General features: G+C 34.0%; 1 long non-coding RNA gene across 1 annotated transcript; it reads left to right on the top strand.

Annotated features, from left to right (window-relative positions):
• The first annotated feature begins 46 nt into the window (after positions 1–46).
• LOC127730794 (uncharacterized) lies at positions 47–5,810 on the top strand. The gene is made up of 2 exons (XR_007995303.1): positions 47–999; positions 5,191–5,810. It is a non-coding gene; the product is annotated as an uncharacterized LOC127730794 (long non-coding RNA).
• Positions 5,811–20,973: the final 15,163 nt, after the last annotated feature.

The following is a 20,973-nucleotide window of genomic DNA, read 5'->3' as shown; positions in this document are numbered from 1 at the left end:
TGTGAGAGTATTTATGACAAAACAGGAGATACACCAGGTTTGTAATTGTATCGTCACAGGTTTATCAATTATTCTTTCAAATTTATGCATTGAGGATGAGATATGTAGACCTAATCTACCACCCTGTATTGCACCTTTTCGCAAGCTCAGAACTGTGAAATTTGATAATAATGATTGTTATAAAATGCATCAGCTCTTTACAACACATTTCCCTTTTGGACACCAGTAATGTATTTCAGTATGCCTTATATACATATATATTATTAAACATTTGTGTTGACATGGAATATTATTGATTTGTTCATTTTTATGTAAATTTACTGTTTATAAAATGTTGAATTATTCGAAACACTTAGGTTTGTCTACCCCCAGGCATATAGTTTTCCTAAGTCGTAAACTGGCACAACTTTTCGGAATTTTCGGTTTTTAATGTTCTTTAACTTCGTTGTCGATTTGGCCTTCGAACTGCTTTCATTCGAGGGCCACTGGTGAGTCTTATGTAAAAACGTGCGTCTGGCGTACCAAATTATCAGCCTGGTATCTTTTATGAGTTTTTATATCTGATTTAGGCCTTCATATCTTCCATTTAAGTAATATACAAAAAATGGAAAAACTGTCTGAGTATTGGGTTCTTTCCGACTAAGATAATCTGGACATTTACGTCACGCCATTTCACACTTAGTTTTGGTAAAATTAGATATGAGTCAAGGCCTTACTCAACATTATAATCTTTCTATAGGACATCCTGAAGTAAAACATCTTTTAGTCAAGGACTTGGCGAATATCTAAGTACTAATGCTAATATTTCAAATTAAAAAAAAGTCTTTTTTTTTCCATTACGTTGTCAGTTTATTTTCGACATATAAGTTTGAATGCACCTTTGGTATCTTTCGCCTTTCTTTTACGACATTTTATTTTGTTATGTTACGAAAGAACACGATAGGTATAATGTCCGGCTTAGATCAAGTTTTTTCAAGTGAATTGGTCCACTTTTTCGGGGTCCCGGTAAAGTGAGAAACGGAACAGAAACGAAACAGAGCGAAACGAAACGAAACATGGCGAAACGAAACGAAACATGGCGAAACGAAACGAAACACGACGAAACGAAACGAAACATGTAAATTGAGAAACGAAACACAACGAAACGAAACAAAATCTGTATTTTGAGGAACGACCTATAGAAAATCTTCCTGATATAGCCGAAGATCATTGTGGGTTTAGAGGGCCCTTTTGATTGATATCATCTAATCGTTTGCTTAAAAATCGTCAAAAAAACAACATTGGTGGATTGATTATCTTTTTGGACAATTATGCCTCCCCCTTTCCTTAAACTCTGGATCTGTCTCTGCTTTTTTTTCATATATGTATACAAAAGATCTCGTTTAATCCAAAGAGAACGTGTGATTAACGGTTTATTCGAACACGCATTACACACTGGAATTAACTTCACTGATTGACGCACTAGAAAGAACGCATTACATACCAGTTCTATTGTGCTTTGTATTTTTCTGTGCTTTATAGTCCCACACATTGTTATCATTAATAATATTATGATATATTAGTATGTATAACTTTTCATTCGATCACGTCTGTTAATATCATTGTATATGCAATAATCTGCAATAGGTTTTTATAATTTATTGTTTATGAGTTTGTGCCAAGAAAGGTATTTGATTCATGAATGAAACACTTACATGTACATATCCCAAGTGAAATAACCATAGCCAAAATATGTAAATGGTATGGACACTTTGCCATACATAACTTTAGGTAGTAGGATCCAAATGTTTAAGTTGGATGCATTCACCCTATATGTGGCTACAACATTGTCAAGTCCGACCTGGGACGTCAAAGGGGGGATTGACCACGTTGCGACCTGACGTCTCTTTTGAAAGTACATGTGACCTTTAAAATGTTTAAACCGAGAATCAAATCAGTTTAGAACTGAATAGTTTGCTTAAAAGTGACCTGGTGACCCGAGGCAATTTTTAATCGTGACTTTGTGATCTAAAGTGGTACTGGAGCACAGTCACTTTCTCCTTTTATTCATACAATATTGTATGTTCGACTCGTCATGTTCTACTTTCTTTTTTAAACTTACGGTACCGAATATTGTGTTTTGTTATTCGCCATTTATCTTGACAGACGCGTGTTACTAGGAATAGTATCTACCACATTTTCAAAAGATAAGTTACGAAGTACATACGGCATCTCCATACAGTTGAAGTCGATGGTACCTGTTGTAATTAGTTTAAAAGGTTTATATGAATTGAACTTGTATTAAACGAGATTATGTCTTGCCTGATTTGCAACAAAATGAATGAAGAAGAATGTTATCATGGTCATGGACTGCCATAATAAAAAATCTTTGAAACTTAAAAACAAAGAAGAAACGAATACAAACTAGAATATGTTATAGTGACGAATTAGAAATGGACATATTGTGTAGACACCTATCTATTGTTTAAATTATACTATAAGTTGCCTTCTAGATGTCCTTAGTTTGTTCTTGTCGTTTGGTTGCTGTCTTATTGACGTGTAACCTACATTTCATACAGTTTTAGTTTCGTTGAGTGTACTTTTGAATCGGTGCATGAAAAATCATAACTAAACTGGTTATTGTGTATAGATTTATTGTCTTTCTTTCCCTCAATAATTCTAGGAAGATGAACCAAAGAGAGATGTACACAGACACTTGTTTCTATCAATATATAATACATATGAATAGTCGACCTTCCCATGTGGAGATGTACCTAAATTAAAAATATTAATATGTAAACAGAAAATAATGTTACATTTTTCAATCTTTAACTTACCCTCCCTCCATTTTTTTAACTGTATCAATTTTAAAGACATGTCGCTTCTAAACAAAATCTGATTGATCTGTAGCTTATCCCCCAAACCTGCTTTGATACAAACTTGAATATGTTCCTCATTAAATTCGATCCCAAAACTTAAAAGGCATACATATCTAAATAGTCGTAATTAATTCCATTGAGCACGAAACTATAATCCAAATCAGATTTTATTTATTTGGATATTCTAAAATACATTTCTTTTTCGGCAGATATTACAAAAAAAATATTATTATCTGGTTTGACTGGGAAACACTGATTTCAGATGTACATTGTACACAAAATATTATAAAATATTTTATGTCCCACCCTTTGAGTGGAAAACATATCATGTTTTAGCATAAAATCGTCTATTTTGGAGTGAAAAAAAATGGATGATTTTAATAAATTAGATGTTTTTGATGGTCTTTTGAATTCTGTTGACAGTTTTGACTTTTCTACTCTTTACACTACACCTCCACACAATCTTATCAAACAAAAGTTTTCTTATTTATTTAAATGGTCGTTTGGTAAATCCGAATGCAAATATATTTGCTGCAATTCATTTAAAACCTTCTTCTTTAATGTGAAAGGTAAATATGCTAGATATACTTACTGGAGGTGGGATGAGATGATTTAACGCTGTTCATTTCCCCTTGATAATATTTATGTACGTTTTGGCAACAAAGTTTATCGACAGGTTGTAGGTATTTCAATGGGCACTAATTGCGCCCCTTTAATAACAGACTTGTTTTTGTACTGTTATGAATCATAGTTTATGACCACACTAAGTAAAGACCCGTCAAAATTGCATTTAACTGATAAATTCAACAACACTTACCTTTATCTTGATGATATTTTTTCGTTAAAAAATCAGGAATTTTCTAAATATACTGCCGAAATTTACGACAAAAGGGACGATTTTTCGTTCCCGATTGTTATTTTTCCCTTTTTGGATGGTGATGTTCCATTGGCACCATCTTATGGTGTTTGAATTTCACAACTCGTTCGCTATGCCCGTGTCTGTTGTGACGTTTTTGATTTTAACGAACGTAATCTATGTATTACTTGTAAATTATTAAGCCAGGGATTTCGTTACCACAGTCAGGAGCCTGTAATTCAGTGGTTGTCAATTGTTGAAGTGTTACATATTTGTTTTTCGTTCATTTTTTGTATATAAATTAGGCCGTTAGTTTTCTCGTTTGAATTGTTTTAAATTTGTACGTCATTTCGGGGCCTTTTATAGCTGACTATGCGATATGGGCTTTGCTTATTGTTGAAGGCCGTACGGTGACCTATAGTTGTTAATTACTATGTCATTTTGTCACTTGTGGAGAGTTGCCTCATTGGCAATCATATCACATCTTCTTTTTTATATTCGCTACATGTACACTCGGGGATATTTTTTAAATTTTATATGGAATTACACTCCTTTCAAAATCGAGCGTCCGCCCCTAAAGGTAAGAGTACTTTTGAACTGTGCAGTATATCTGAGGTAGTAAATGCACACCTTTGCTGTGCATTATCCAGATTATAGCACAGTAAGAACAAAGAGATTTTACTCATGTCATGTGTTAAGTATCCATAGGACAGTATGACTCGCTTAAAATATCAAATTTGCATGTTCATTGAATCGCAAATTATGGTTCAAATTTCTAATTTGGCATACATTTCAAAAAGAACATGTCATAATGAACATGTGTTTTAAATTGACATGAACACAACTCTATTGTAATTTAATCTATCTTAACAAACAGAATAAACCTAGTATTGGACGGACGGACTGACGGACGGCAGCACAGACCAGAAAAGATTATGCCCCACTACCGTAGGCGGTACATAAAAATCCTAGTCACAAAGGTAAGAATGGCCAATTTTGTTTGAGGCTGATATTCAGACGATCCCCAGTAACAGCTATTCTAATTTCAATGTTCCCTCATTGTTGCACGTGACAAGAAGCCTTGATATTAGAACAGGCTCTGTAGCATAGCTGGCGCACCTAAGCCTCACATTTAACAAAACAAGTTGACTAATTGCAACTAATGCACGAAGATACCAATGTAAATGACGAGTAATTTTTTCAAAGTTGAATGGAATATTCGGTGTCTTCGGCTATGCACATATCTCGTCAGGAAGATTTTCTATATGTCGTTCCTCAAAATACAGATTTTGTTTCGTTTCGTAGTGTTTCGTTTCTCAATTTACATGTTTCGTTTCGTTTCGTCGTGTTTCGTTTCGTTTCGCTGTGTTTCGTTTCGTTTCGCCATGTTTCGTTTCGTTTCGCTCTGTTTCGTTTCGTTTCGCTCTGTTTCGTTTCTGTTCCGTTTCTCACTTTACCGGGACCCACTTTTTCGAGTGTAGATAAGGTTATTTCGAGTAATATTACATGCGATCAGATCGATTTATTGCTATTTCGCAAGTATGATAGTTTTATTCGTGATTGTTCATCTTATTCTGAATACTATTGTGCGTTCGCACAATTTCCTTGAATTTCACTTAAAATTCAGCGTTTTACATTGTCCGTGTTTTTTTCGAGTGCAGTATTTTTGAAAGAAAATGTGAATAAGAAAGAAGGCATTCTAAAATTGATTTTTCTTATAGTTTATAACTGTAATTTAGTGAAGAACAATATTATATATTCCCAATAAGTCACAAAAACATATAACAATGCTGATCAAGTTTAACCAATTTCGATTAAATGTTGATTGTCTGTACTGAAAACATTTTACAATAAACTTGCAGTATTGCGATATATAAGAAATCATTGCGTCTTTTTCAAAACAGTCTTTAGAATTCAGGAGTACAGGGTACTCATAACCTATACAATTCTTATTTCATGCTACTTTTGTTTTACAGTCAATAATGTTTTATAATATATTAACCCCTGAGTTTTAAAAACTAAGGCAAAACAGTAAAAAAATTCAATATAAATACATGTAAAAAAAAATCTACTTAAAGAGGCCTCCTCCCCCCCCCCCCCCCGAAAAAAAATATTCCAATAACAAAAAACAAAAAACACATTCTTAATCCGCCCATGTTCTATTTCCAGTGACAATACCATTTGAATTGAATGGACTATCTAATAAAAAAATTAAAACAACACTTTATAAATTTCTTTCGTCCGGAGCGCATTTCTGGATTTACCTTCATCCCGAACGCTCAAATTCATATATTTGAAAGCCAGGGATGTATAAGAACCGAAACAGTTGAAGAGCTATATGACCAAAAGGGACCTAAAAATAGCCAAATCCATCTACGGTTCAACTTTGCCTAAGAGTTGAAACCTTAGTTTCTTTATAATGTTTAATTTATAAACAATGATTTTGGATGATTAATTGTTCTTTGCTTAACGTTCAGTGGCAAATATTTCATGCATGTTTAGGACGAGAACAAATTAACAATAAATACAATAGATGTAATAGAGGCCGTTCGGGATGAAAGTCGGGAAATTTAGACTGCCACTGGAAAATGAGGTTATCTTGGATAGGGACAGAAATTTTATATTGCAAATGGCCATCTGAAAGAGTTGTTGCAAGAATGCTAAACACGCAGCGTGGCACTCTCTCCACACGCCCAATTCTGACCGGACGTGGTTGTCTACTTGTACATCCCGCACATATACGTGTTAATACAGCATAATCAAAATATTTTAATGCATTGGTTTCGTGCTTTGGAAAGTACTTTATTTGAACCTTTTCATTGATTTTTAAACGCAAAGGCACTGACATATTACATATTTTCACTCGATAAAACATGGACGCACTCAAAAGATCACGGACTGCTCTCGAACAAACACGGACATATAAAAATGAGTTTACTCTCCAAAATGTCCTTATCAATGCAATATCTAGAATTTTTGTAAAGTGTCTGTATATCTAAGTATATATAGATTCCATGTATGCATTTCCTTTAACAGTTGCATTGGTATGTGTATAAAAATGGCTTTAGTTTATATTTTGGAATTAACCATTGTAGGGAAAGGTAAAACGTTTTAAAACAAACTAATGTAGGGTTGATAATATCTTTTTATCACAAAGACTTATTAACCTTGTATGATCTTTTATATAAGGTTCTAGCACCTTTTCACGTACCAGAATGGATGTCTGTTTGTTTACATTTTTATCATATTCACTCACTCGAAAAAAAGTGGTCACACTCGATAAAACCCGATCACATCACTAGAAAAAAAACACGATCCCAGCCGGACAATATACCTACTATGCAAGAAGTTTGTAGCCCAACCGTTAATTAAGCAAATATGTAAGATAAAATTGGAAAATGTTAAAGGGAAATCTGACAGATTATATATATCAATATTCTAAGGATGTTATTTGATAGATTTGTAATCCGTTTTGATTTCGATTCCTGACAGAACAACCGACATTCTACAGGAAACCTGGTAATAGCTGTAAATTAAGGTCGGAGTTGGGGTTCGAACTCGACAAAGTAGTGATCGCTAAAGATGAACTACTTTGTCCATTATGCCACAGAAGAAACCCTTTCTATTTTTAAATTCAGAGGACCAAAACATTCTTATTTACTTGAAAGACAAGAATATAAACAAGAACTAGATGATGATAACTAAACTATTTACATTGTGTCATAGATCAAATTTGTTCGTTCAGTGTGTGTTCCCTTGTTTTTGTTGGTATGTCTTTTGATTGAGTTAAGCCATTTCGATTGATATTTTATGGTGTGTCTTTCTATGTGATGTTACACTGTTGTTTCAGGTAGGGTGAAGGTTGGCGCCTATTAAAACGTTTAAACCCCCTGCATTTGTTTGCACCTGTCCTAAGTCAGGAACCTGATGTTCAGTGGTTGTCGTTTGTTGATGTGGTTCATAAGTGTTTCTCGTTTTTTATATAGATTAGACCGTTGGTTTTCCAGTTTGAATGGTTTTACACTAGTCATTTTTGGGACCCTTTATAGCTTGCTGTTCGGTGTGAGCCTAGGCTCCGTGTTGAAGGCCGTACTTTGACCTATAATGGTTTACTTTTACAAATTGTGACTTGGATGTAGAGTTGTCTCATTGGCACTCATACCACTTCTTATATCTATTTCCCTATTTCTATAGTAGCTAGTAAATCTATTAGGTTTTTTTTTCTTTGAGGAAACTTCTTGTGACAGACAACTTAAAGCATTCCATTAGTATAAGTGCTCCTCCTCATAGCCAATATATTCCACCACAAGTCTACCCAGGTAAGCATTACCGGAAATTATTGTGACCGTTGACGTCCTTTACATGACTTTTTAGCCTGGCCTTATCTTAGCTTTTCTATAGTTATTTTTAGCATTGAGCAGGGATTCCATGTTTGTTCCACTTTTTGCTATTCTTCTGCATCCAACGGATGGTCGCTTCCAGTCATGTCTTCCTATTAACATAATGTCGAGGAGTAATGTAGTAAAACTATACTTTTACTGCCCTAAATCATTCAGCAAGTGTTATTCCATAACATAGAAAACATACACTTTTGGTATTTACTTCTAACTTCATTTTGAACTTTTGACCTGAGTGTACCTAGAGTGAACGACTGGTGTAGTTTAACTGCAAATATGCAGTAGTATGTAGTTTGGTGACTGGTATACCCCGATTTGTTAAAGGGTCAGATAATGACAGCGACTGTGACACAAATATTGGTAGACCGAAATTAAATTCATCATATTATATCATTGCAGTAAATATGATCTTCAAAGTTAAATAAAGAATGAATTTACAGAAACAAAAAGCTATCAAAGTACTTAAAACAATTTCAATAAAAATTAAAAACAACACGTTATAAATTTCATACGTCCGAACCGCTTTTCTGGATAACTTAACATGTATGTTATAATATTTATTCAGCTCATTTTGTAATTTTATTTCAGTATTTCCTTAACTTTTCTTCTCCACCGTTTTTACAGTTTGGTTGATTTCAACGCAAGTGTTTCAATGTATTTCATGTTGCATGGGTTTGATTACCTCGATAATGTTTGTACTGTTAACATGTGTTACAAAAACAATGCAGAATAGTAAAGTCAGTATTACCACCATAGTATTTTGCACGATGACTGGTGAGTATATTTTAAGTCATGAAAAAAAGATTTACAAATGTACCTTATTCCGATGTTTATCCTGTGTAGAAAACTCCTAACAAAATTTCAGGAAATAAACCATTTCAATATTAATAAAAAGGCTTGGTTAAAACATAACGTTATAGGCACTTTCAAAAATGAGTATTCAATTAAACCGATTGATGGCATAAAAACTCAAACTTGTTTGACAGACATGTGACATGTCATATAAATACCTGTTAAAACTTTCCACATACTGTAGAAATACAATCATACCAAAATAAAAATATCACCTCAGTACCTCTTGAGCTTCATACAGCTAACAAATGCAGCCTAAATTTCTGTTCTAAGATTAGGAACCAAGAAAACGTGATAGGAAGATGTAGATATGCACATAGGTTAGTAATCTATTATTATAAAATACAAATAATTATGAAACAATGATATGTGGACAAAACTCATTTTACTATAAAAGTATAACAAAAATAACGAACTCCAAGGTAAATTTAAAAAAAGGAAGTCTATAAAAACTGACTAAATCAAACAACCAACGGAACGAATGGAAACATCTGTCATATTCCTGACTTGATATAGGTATTTTAGTACAATATTAGTATTCAAAACTGTATTCTAACTGTCATAAGACATCATTCAGTTAAAGCAGTAAAAGTAAATACTAACAGCATTAAGAAGAACAAACGATAAAAAAAGGTTGCTTGTATTTCTTATCCACAGAATTTATGAAAGAAAATCAATTAGTCTCATACTATGGAAAATATTGCCATATGTATGCAAGCAGAACGACGAGACAAGAAAACAACAACAATAATACACTAAAAACATACTTCTAGAGATCACCAATTGAATATCCCACTATGGCTTTATATAATTTATATACTTAAAATGATTAAGTAAGGTTTAACTTAATTATGTTTCATAATTCTGTAGGATTTTGTTTGATGGTGAGTGTAAGTATCTATGGTGATAATTACCGGGAATCACACTGGTTGGACGATCATCATCTATCTAGTTCCTTTGTTGTCGTTCTCATTGCTTTCTTTTTGTACGCTGTAGTTGCAGTAATTTTATTGGTTACCGAATGCCAAGGTAGGTTTGCTTATTTAGGAATATATGCATATATGTGTGTGTCTAAATATTGAGAAACTTCTTCATAATGGCGACATATTGGAAAAAGAAAGGATGTGTCTAGTATTACAAACTTTCTCTATACAAAAGATATAATGGTTAATCCGAACAGTAAAGAAAACAACTCAAAGATAAACTTCTAAGAACTATACAAATGGAGAGAGCTTGTGGACCACCCCTGAGACAAGTTAATTTTGAGATAGAGTCTTAATATTCTGCTCTCTCATCGGGTCATCTACAAGACTTTGTTTCGTTTTCTACAATTAAAAAATAATTCAACATGGCAATGTTCAAAGCTGTTTTTCACAAAATATATGGTCATTTCCTTGTGTATTGCTTTCATTGAAACTCTCAACATAGAAAAAAACTAATGAAATCTTGATGAATGGAATTTTGTAAAGATACTTAATAATTTACTTCAAAATTTCAAATTTATAAATAAATCAACATTATAGTCCGCGTTATACGCTTCTGTTAAAGACAATGTTGATCAGATATTGAAAAGTTTTACATGTTTGTAATATTTTGCATTTATGGACGCCCTAATAAAAATGGTGCCTTGAAGCAACACATGTCTGTGCCACCAACGATCGATGATCAAACTACTTGACATTTCTCTCTAAACCATCATTGGAATATCTTGGATACATTCCTAGAAGTTGACGTGATAGTTAATTCAGTACTAGTTGCATTATTGATAACATTTGGTGGTAAAACTGTAGTTGTTTCTTCGAAACTTTTGGGAAACAATCCTGAATTGATTGACCGTTATGATCTGTTTCAAAAATATACATATGTTCCATTTGTTGTCGTCGCAATCCGTCTTTAATCCTCCTAAAATTTGTATCCTCCTCTAACGGAACAAAATTCAAAGTGAAAATTTCGATCGTTGTTGTTACTGGAATACAAATGATTCGTCTTCTTTTCAGATAGCCAATCTTCCAGGGTATATCCAAGTTCCAATGAAACAAGACAAGCGCCTCTTGAACCTTCCGCCCCGCCTTTGCCAGTGATTCCGCCTCCTTCAGCTACTAATCAAAACATAGCCACAGATCAGAACGAATGCATAGTCTGTATGGAACGACCAAAGCAAACTATTTTTCTGGACTGCGGACATATTGCTTGTTGTGACATATGTTCAAACACATTAATGTCTAGTGATAGAAAATGTCCAACATGTAGACAGTTCATTCGAGAAAGTAGACATTACTATAATGCGTGAACTAAAATTTTCCTTGAAACATGGAACAGCAAAACAGACAAATTTATTTGAGCTACCACAATGGTTCATAATGAAATTTGAGAAATATATTCTTACAACTATTCCTCAGTTGATGGAGAAAATATTATGTAAGCCGGGGTTAAGACATCATTAAGCTTGCGGTTGATATTTCGTATTGTAAAATGATAGCTTAATTAGCTCATAGTGGGAGCACAAGAAATTAGATAAATCACGTGTTTCAAAATGAAATTAGATTATAGTGATTAATACTATAACACAATGTTGACTGCTGTACCTCAATTTTTGACATTTTTACCTATTATGTCTGTGTGTTTTGCTCACACATTGTTGTTAATATAATGGAATTCTAGCTAGCTATAAAACCAGGTTTAATTTTCTAAATAAGGAAATGCCTGTACCAAGTCAGGAATATAGCAGTTGTTTTCCATTCGTTTGATGTGTTTGAGCTTTTGATTTTGCCATTTGATAAGGGACTTCCCGTTTAGAACATTTGAAGGTCCCTTCTATATATTGGCTGCCTAAACTACATAAAAAGTCAAATTTTATTTTATCATTCAATGAAATGGTCTTTCAAAAAAAAAAAAAGACTGCAAATGTGTTTGCTTCAACTCATATATAGTCTTCTTCTGTTATGAAAATGGCAAAAAACGGTAGAAATTCTCACTAGAACTGTGAAGAGACGATTAAAGCTGTAAATTCTCTCCTTGGAAAAATCAACATAGAAAAGGAGATATGGTTTGATTGCCAATAAGACAACTATCCACCAGAGACCAATGGCGTAGATTTTAGCCTTACTTGATAAAATGTAAAACAATTCTAAAGAGAAAACCAAAGGCTTGATTTACGTACAAAATTATAAAAAAAAATATGATATACAGCAAAACACAACAACCACTGAATTACAGGCTCCTGACTTCGGTCGGACACACATACTATTTGGTGGGGTTAAACATGTTTGTGGGCGCCCAAGCCTTCCCTAACCTGAAACAGTAGTGTAACAGCCCAACATAAGAACAAACTATACAAATCAGTTGAAAAGGGCTACAAAGTACAAAGATTGTTGGTTGCTTAACGTCCAGTGGCAAATATTTCATGCATATCCAGGATGAGAACAAATTAACAATTCATACAATAAGTAGGTCCTGTAATAGAGACCGTACGGGATCAAGGTATGAGAAATGTTGACTGCCACTTGAAAATTAGGGTAAATTGGATAGGGACAGAAATGTTACCCTGCAACAGACCACCTATGGACTCGTATGGGCTGGCACAAAGACAACTTACAGAAACACTAAAGACATGAAGTGCCAGTCCGAGTGTACTCGCAGATACTTAAAGCTAGTTAAAAGCCAATAACAACTAATAAAAAAAATCCTTTCCAAAACAAAATATCAGTCAGCACACATCCATTGGATAAAGACGTCATAAACAGTCTAAGAAAAAAACATTACATTATGCAATACAAAATTATAAGTATCGACAGTATGTAGAACAGTAAGTGTTAACAACTGTATAGCAATACCAGAGACATATATACACATATCTCTGGCAATACACATTAAAACAAAATCAAAGTTAGAATCGATCAATACCATATTCAAAGATCTGATTACAGTGTTTAGTTGATATTTTAATTAAAGGACCGATAAGTTTCTGCAATAAAGTTTATCGACAGTTTGTAGGTATGGGTATAGGCACCAATTAGACTTGTAGACAACAAATCAGACTTGTTAGTGCATTGTTATGGACACAGTTTATCGGAAAACTCAGTAAAAACCCATCAAATTTTGATAAGACTAACCGTTGATTTCATGATATTTTTGCTTCTGAAAATCAAGAATTCTCTAAATATACTTCGGAAATTTTAACCGACTTTAAATTAGTGTAATGACTGTCCTTTTCTATATCTTGATATATCAGTTTCAAACTGGAAACTCTATATAAAAGTTAACGACAAAGACACAATTTTTTTTTAATTCCATAGACACATTATTACAAAACGATATATCACATCGATGTTGTGTATAGAGCCTGTGAAATTATATATGACCCATGAAATTTTATCGATCCATTGAATAACTTTTTTCCAGGTTATCAATCTAAAACTTTAGTAAGATCTTTTAATATTTTTATCGGTTCTATCATTGATGTTGTTTTTAATAAATTAAAATATACCTAAATGTGTATTGCCTTACAAATTATGACCTCAAATGGTCCTATATCCTGTCGATACTTATATTTTGGCATTGCACAAGCTCTGATTGACTTTTAAGTCTGGAAAACATGGTTTATTAATAAGTTGGTATAAGCTTTCAAAAACTGCGAGTGCTCTTAGATTGGAACTTTGTGTTATTGTTAGTGTTTTGTGCTTAGTGTCTATCTAAAGACAGGAGCCTGTTAATCAGTGGTTGGCGTTTGGTTGCTGTCAGTCATATTTGTGTTGTGCTTAGTGTCTATCTAAAGACAGGAGCCTGTTAATCAGTGGTTGGCGTTTGGTTGCTGTCAGTCATATTTGTGTTGTGCTTAGTGTCTATCTAAAGACAGGAGCCTGTTAATCAGTGGTTGACGTTTGGTTGCTGGCAGTCATATTTGTTTTGTGCTTAGTGTCTATCTAAAGACATGAGCCTGTTAATCAGTGGTTGACGTTTGGTTGCTGTCAGTCATGTTTGTTTTTGTTTATTGTGATTAGTATAAATCAGGTATTTTCTACTGAATTGTTTCACAAAAAACAAATGCTAAGCCTAGTATCTTTGATGAGTTTTAACAACCACTGATTGGGTCGACGGCACTGCTGATGGACGTTTCGTCACGCCAAGTAGTCAGTACTTTTGGGAGTATATGAAATATCATTGATATGTTCATTTTCTGTAAACATACTGTTTATAACTAATGTTGAATTACTCGAATGCTAAGGTTTTTATATCCCCAGTCATAGATTGCCTCACCGTATTTGGCACAATTTTTCGGCATTTTCGGTTCTTAATGCTTTTCAAATTCGTATTTGATTTGGCCTGGAATCCAACTTTCAACTGTTTTGATAAGCCTGGTAACTTTGACGAGTTTTCACATTTTGTCCAGTAGGAGGTGTGTATAGCTTATATGCAGAAAATGGATCTTGCTCAATGTTGAAGGCCGTACTGTGGCCTATAGTTGTTTACATTCTTGTCGTTCGTTAGGTCTCTGGTGGATATAGTTGTCTCATAATCTCATTATGTGTGTATTTTTACACTATGTTTCCCAAGACAATTATAGTTTAAACGTTTTGTCCATTTCAATATATTTATATACAAAGAAAATAGAAAGAAGAATATGCAAATATATATTGTTGTATTAAAGACCGTTCACATCATCACTACCGGTTTTAAATCTCAATGAAGATAAAAATGGAGAACATTCCAAATTCCAAATGCAAAAGTGTATTAGTGTGAAAGATGCGGTAAAGGGGTTGTAAAAATATGCACATCATCACAAAATATTTAACTTGTTTTTGTTAACATGTCTTTTTGATTGAGTTAAGCCATTTCAATTGATATTTTATAGTGTGTCTTTCTATGTTGTAATGTTACACTACTTTTTCAGGTTAGGGTGAAGTTTGGCGCCTGTTAAAACGTTTAAACCCGCTGCATTTGTTTGCATCTGTCCTAAGTCAGGAAACAGTTTCAGTGGCTGCCGTTTGTTGATGTGGTTCTTAAGTGTTTCTCGTTTCTCGTTTTTTATATAGATTAGACCGTTGGTTTTCCTGTTTGAATTGTTTTACACTAGTCATTTTGGGACCCTTTATAGCTTGCTGTTCGGTGTGAGCCAAGGATCCGTGTTGAAGGCCGTATTTTGACCTATAATTGTTGACTTTTTACACATTGTGACTTGGATGCAGTGGCGGATCCAGAAATTTTCATAAAGGGGGGAGGGGGGGGGGGGGGGGGGGGGCACTGACTGCCATAAGAGGGGCCCGCTTAGTCATGCTTCAGTGATTTTCTAATTAATCAACAAAATTTTCCCCACAAAAGGGGGTTCCCGGTGCCCTCCCCCCAAATCCGCCTCTGGGAAGGAGAGTTGTCTCATTGGCACTCATAACACATCTTCTTATTACTATGTAAGCTAAATTCATCGAAACAGCAACAGATGATTTAAACGGTCAAATGTCAACTGTGCTCTTCACGTGTGCAATGCTCAAAGTCTAGAAATATTGATACCAGGCAAGCCATTTACTGCATAGTAAACTGTCAAACATGTAATACGTATTCTTGGAATAGTCTAGCCAGTCATTATTGTCTTTTAAATCAAATGATCTTGGACCCAAATGTTTTGATAAGACAAAAATTAATAGCATGCAGTATAAACAATAATATCACAAATTAAAGAACTTTTGTGAGCACGCGCACATACCCCACACCCCCACATGTCCAGAGACTGGGCAAACAAAATCTCACCAGATTCCTAAGTTCATATGCTCATAACAACTACAAAAGTCAACTGATAAAATTTCTTGTGGATATGCCCATCTACTTATTATGTCCTTATCATCTACAAAGTTTCATAAAATTGTGTTGTGTGGTTAATGAGTTTGGATGACAAACTGTTGCAGTAGTATATTAAGGGCAAATTCTAAAGTTCAAAGTGGCTTAACTCCTAGAAAAAAGATTGAATCATAACTTCCTGTAAATATGCACATCTTCATAGTATGTCCTTATTATCTACCAAATCCATGAAATTCTTTTGTGTGGCTTCAAAGGAGTTGCGATGACAAACTGTTGCAGTAGCATATTTAGGTCAACATTCTAAGTTTATAAGGGCATAACTCATAGAAAAAAAAATTGAATTATAATTTCCGGTAGCTATGCACATCTACATAGTATGTCCTTATCTGCAAAGTTTCATGAAATTCTGTTGTGTGGTTTCAGAGGAGTTGCGATAACAAGAACCAGACTGACAGACGGACAGGTCAAAAACATTATACCCTATGGAATATAGTTATGCGGGTAAACTTTGTTCCGTTGAGTATAACAATAGTGGACTGCTAAAAAAACTGTGCTTTTCCCTCCATCGTGAAAGAACACTTATTATTAACTCAGTGAAGTCAAGGGTGTAAATGATTTCCTAGGCTTATCTTTTAGATTGTATCGGTATTTTGATGTACAAGCAGTTACGGTATTAAGTGATAAGATTATTCCCTACTGTGACTATACATTTATGGGAAGACAATTTAATTTTCGGGTTGTGGGGCAGGGGGATATTGAAAATGTGGCCTGGTCAGAACTGACAATAAATAGATTTGCACAACAAAGGCTGAAAATGAATATTCTGCAATATAAAATGCAAAAAAAAAAAACCATACTGAAAAAACATAAGCAATGTAGCAACAGATGAAAATAAAACTTTAAATTTTGATAAAAATAGTCTTTTAAGTTTCATAAAATTGTGTCGTGTGGTTAATGAGTTGGGATGACAAACTGTTGCAGTAGTATATTAAGGGCAAAATTCTAAGTTCAAAGTGGCTTAACTTTTAAAAATAGTTATCGGAATTCCAATGGGGACTAACTGTGCACCACTTATTGCGGACCTGTTTTTGTATTGTTATGAGTTACAATTTATGACTAAAATCAGCAAAGACCCATCGAAACAACATCTGATACAAAAATTTAACAATACTTTTAGATATTTGGATGATATATTGGCTCTCAATAATGACAACTTCAGTATGTATACAGTAAAGAAATTTATCCTGTTGAACTTACTTTAAATAAAGCTAATACTAACAATGACCACTGTCCTTTCCTCGATCTTAATATCTATATCATTAACGGGCAGCTTAATACAAAAATTTATGATAAAAGAGATGATTTTTCATTACCTATCGTTAATTATCCATTTTTAGATGGTGATGTTCCCTTGTCACCATCTTATGGTGTTTATATATTTCAACTTGTACGATTCGCTCGTGTATGTAACAACGTATTAGATTTTAGCGAGAGATATTTATATATTACTGAAAAATTATTACAAGAGGGTTTTCGATATCATAAACTAGTCAAAACATTTACTAAATTTTATCATCGGTATAAGGACATCATCCGTAAATATAACTCAACATGCAGACATCTTATACGTTCGGGTATTTCACATCCAATCTTTTATGGTAATATTCTTTACAAAGCACAAAAATGTCAGTATTCACCTCAAAAGCTAACAAAACCTTTAAACAGACTTATTAAGAAGGGATATAGTTACGATACTGTTGTCAGGTCATTAAAAATTGCATATTTTGGCTTTAATATTGATTCACTTATAGGGTCTTTGCATCGGAATTAAACATATTTATTCTAAAACCAGTTGTTGGCATGACACGGGTTATGTTCTTCTCATATATTTTATGACGGTATAATACTAAACCCCTAACAGGAGGGATTGTGCCTGATATTCATATGATGAAGACATAATATTTCAATCAGTTTAATTGAGGTCTGGAGCTGGCATGTCAGTAACTGCTAGTAGTCTGTTGTTATTTATGTATTATTGTCATTTTGTTTATTTTCTTTTGTTTCCTATTCTGACATCGGACTCGGACTTCTCTTAAACTGAGTTTTACTGTGCGTACTGTTGTACGTTTGTTTTTTCTACATTGGCTAGAGGTATAAGGGGAGGGTTGAGATCTCAAAAAACATGTTTAACCCCGCCGCATTTTTGCGCCTGTCCCAAGTCAGGAGCCTCTGGCCAGTTTGTTAGTCGTGTATCATTTTTAATTTTAGTTTCTTGTGTATAATTTGGAGTTTAGTATGACGTCCATTATCACTGAACTAGTATACATATTTGTTTAGGGGCCAGCTGAAGGACGCCTCCGGGTGCGGGAGTTTCTCGCTGCATTGAAGACCCATTGGTGGCCTTCGGCTGTTGTCTGCTCTATGGTCGGGTTGTTGTCTCTTTGACACATTCCCCATTTCCATTCTCAATCTTATTTCAAGGACAATAACTCCTATAAGGAATCAATTGACAAATTCGATCCATGGATGTAGATCTTACTTTGCTGAACATTTTTTTTTTCAAGATAATAACCAACAAGAGGCTCCTAAGAGCCAAAATAAGTCAACTGGAATTTATTTTGCGAGATCTAGCATGATTGCATCAATGATCATTTCGCTGTTCAACCTATATTGATATGTGTTTAAACATGGCTTTAAAAGATTCTGTCTGTCTATCATAGTTTTGCGAAAAACTAAAAAAATGGTAAAAATCATCTTTGAAGGGCAATAACTCCTATGAGGGATCAATTGACAATTTTAGTACTTTTTGTTTTATGTGTAGGTCTTACTTTTCTGACCATTTTTGCTGTTTGAAGTTTCTGTCTATCTATCATACATGTCATAGTTTCTTAAAAAAAACCTAAATAATTTAATAAAAATGAGTCTTTCAAGGGCAATAACTCCTATAAGGGATGAATTGATTAACGCTGTTCTTAGACTAATTAGACTTACTTTGCTGAACATTTTTGCTGTTTAAAATTTATTTTTATTTGTAATAGTTTTCAAGATGACAACCAAAAACTGAGAAATTTCCTAAAAATCTTTGTTGACTGACCGGAATAAAAAATACAAACTTTAAACCATAAGGATCATTTGCCCAAAGTTTGGTTGAAATTGGTTTAAACAAGGAATTTACTGAATATGGAATAATTTTGAATTCTAGAAAATTGATGAGAAAAAATTGATGAAAACTAACCCAATTGAGGGTTAGCCATGCATGCATGGCTAAGGGGGCTTAGTTAGTTCATACTTAAATATCAGTCAAAGTACATTTTTTTGTAACTTGAACCTTAGCCATGCCCTCATGGCTATTCCAATAAAGTTGGGTTAGTTTTCATCATACATTTCTTATCAATTTTCCAGAATTCAAAGTTATTCCAGATTCAAATAATTCCTTGCTTTAAGTTGTTTCATAGAAGATCTTTGAAAAAGTTTATGTAGACAACGACGGATAACATGTGATGGCAATAGCTCACATGGCCCTTTGGGCCAGGTCGTCTAAAAACTGAGAAGTTTCATAAAAATTATTATTTCAGGGACAATAATTCCAATTAGATTGTCTGATTTGTCTGAATTTTTTTTCTAGCAAATAGATCTTGACCTGCTGATCATTGTCCCCCCTCCCCAAGTCAGTTTTGCTTTAGTTTTTGAGATATAAGCTAAGAACTGCATTTTACCCCTTTGTTTTTTTTTTAGCCATGGCCGCTATGTTTGTTGACTGACTGGAATAAAAAACACAAACTTTATACAAAATAATATACAGAGTTTGGTTAAAATTGGTTCAGTGGTTTCAGAGGAGATCTTTGAAAAAGTTTATTACGACATCAAACAACGAAAACAGACACCAAGAAACAGGTCAGACACCAGGTGATAACAATAATAGGTAACTAGGCCTTTTTACAAATACAAGTAACAAGATGTACATCAAGTGATAGCAACAGTTTCTTGACATTTGAACATATACAGGACTGATACAAAGTGACAGCAATAGATAACATGACCTTAGTACAAATACAGGTTATATAATTAGTGGAAGCAATAGGTAACAGACATTTGTTCAATTACAGGTCCAAAACCAAGTGATTGAAATTTGTATTAAGGCTTTTGCACAACAGGTCAGACACCAAGTGACAGCAATAGGTTAAATTGCCTCTGTTTAAATACAGGACGAATACCAATTGTAGATAGAGAATACATAGTATTCAGTCCGAGAGAGAATACATAGTATTAGGCCCGAGGGCTGATATTGGTCGTGGATGATACAGCATGTGATACAGATTTTACTATGTATTAATCACTTGATCATATATTTAAACAGAGGACTTCAGTTTTTCCAAATTAAAGTCTTCTTCCCAAAATTATATTGGTTTAAGATTGATATAGCATCCAATATAGATTTGACATCACACAGTAGGCAGACCCAGGGCCGACTTTTTAAGTTGCACTCTTGGACCAGTACTACAACATATCCACATTTGCATTCAGGCTGATTTGTCTTGATACAGAACTGTCTTTCTTGAGTGCTGAAATGTTTTTCACAGTTGTCAAATTGTCCTGGCGCCTATTGGTCTCGGTGCCAAATTGTCTAGAATTTGTTCATGTTATGCCCATTCACAGTCCATGACAGAGGAAATGAGAGGAAAAAAAAACATTTTTCACTCTCAGATATGATTGCTTTAAATTATACAAACACAATCAGAAAAACGACGTCTGATATAAACAAAATTTCAGGCATGGCTAAAGTAAATTCTGTTTTTCTCCCATTCCTAACTGTTCCTGGACTATGGATTACCGGTAAACCTCTTTTTGTCGCTAATTAAATCTGGTTTCATTCAAATACAGCAACTGGACGTCATATGTCCAACGTTGACGTCATTTGATATATGACGTCACACCCTGATGACATTATATTGGAGACCTTTTGAAGAAAAAGATTTTACTCTATATATTCTTCGGTGTTTTATTTGAAAGAGATGCGGTAATGATAAATTAAATATATGAGCACATGTGTCCCTCCGGCAGCAAGAGGGTTAACATATCCAACACATTGTCGTCTTCTGAAATTTCAAAGTGGATAACAACTGAGGAATTCCGAAAACAGTCTCGAGATGTTTCAAAAGGGGTGTGATATGGGGTATGCAATATGTATTTAGCTATGCGATACAGGTATGCAATACAGGGT

Source organism: Mytilus californianus, unplaced genomic scaffold, assembly GCF_021869535.1.
Source record: "Mytilus californianus isolate M0D057914Y unplaced genomic scaffold, xbMytCali1.0.p SCAF_2, whole genome shotgun sequence".
Classification (NCBI taxonomy): Eukaryota; Metazoa; Mollusca; class Bivalvia; order Mytilida; family Mytilidae; genus Mytilus; species Mytilus californianus.
This window is presented reverse-complemented; position numbering and strand designations above follow the sequence as displayed.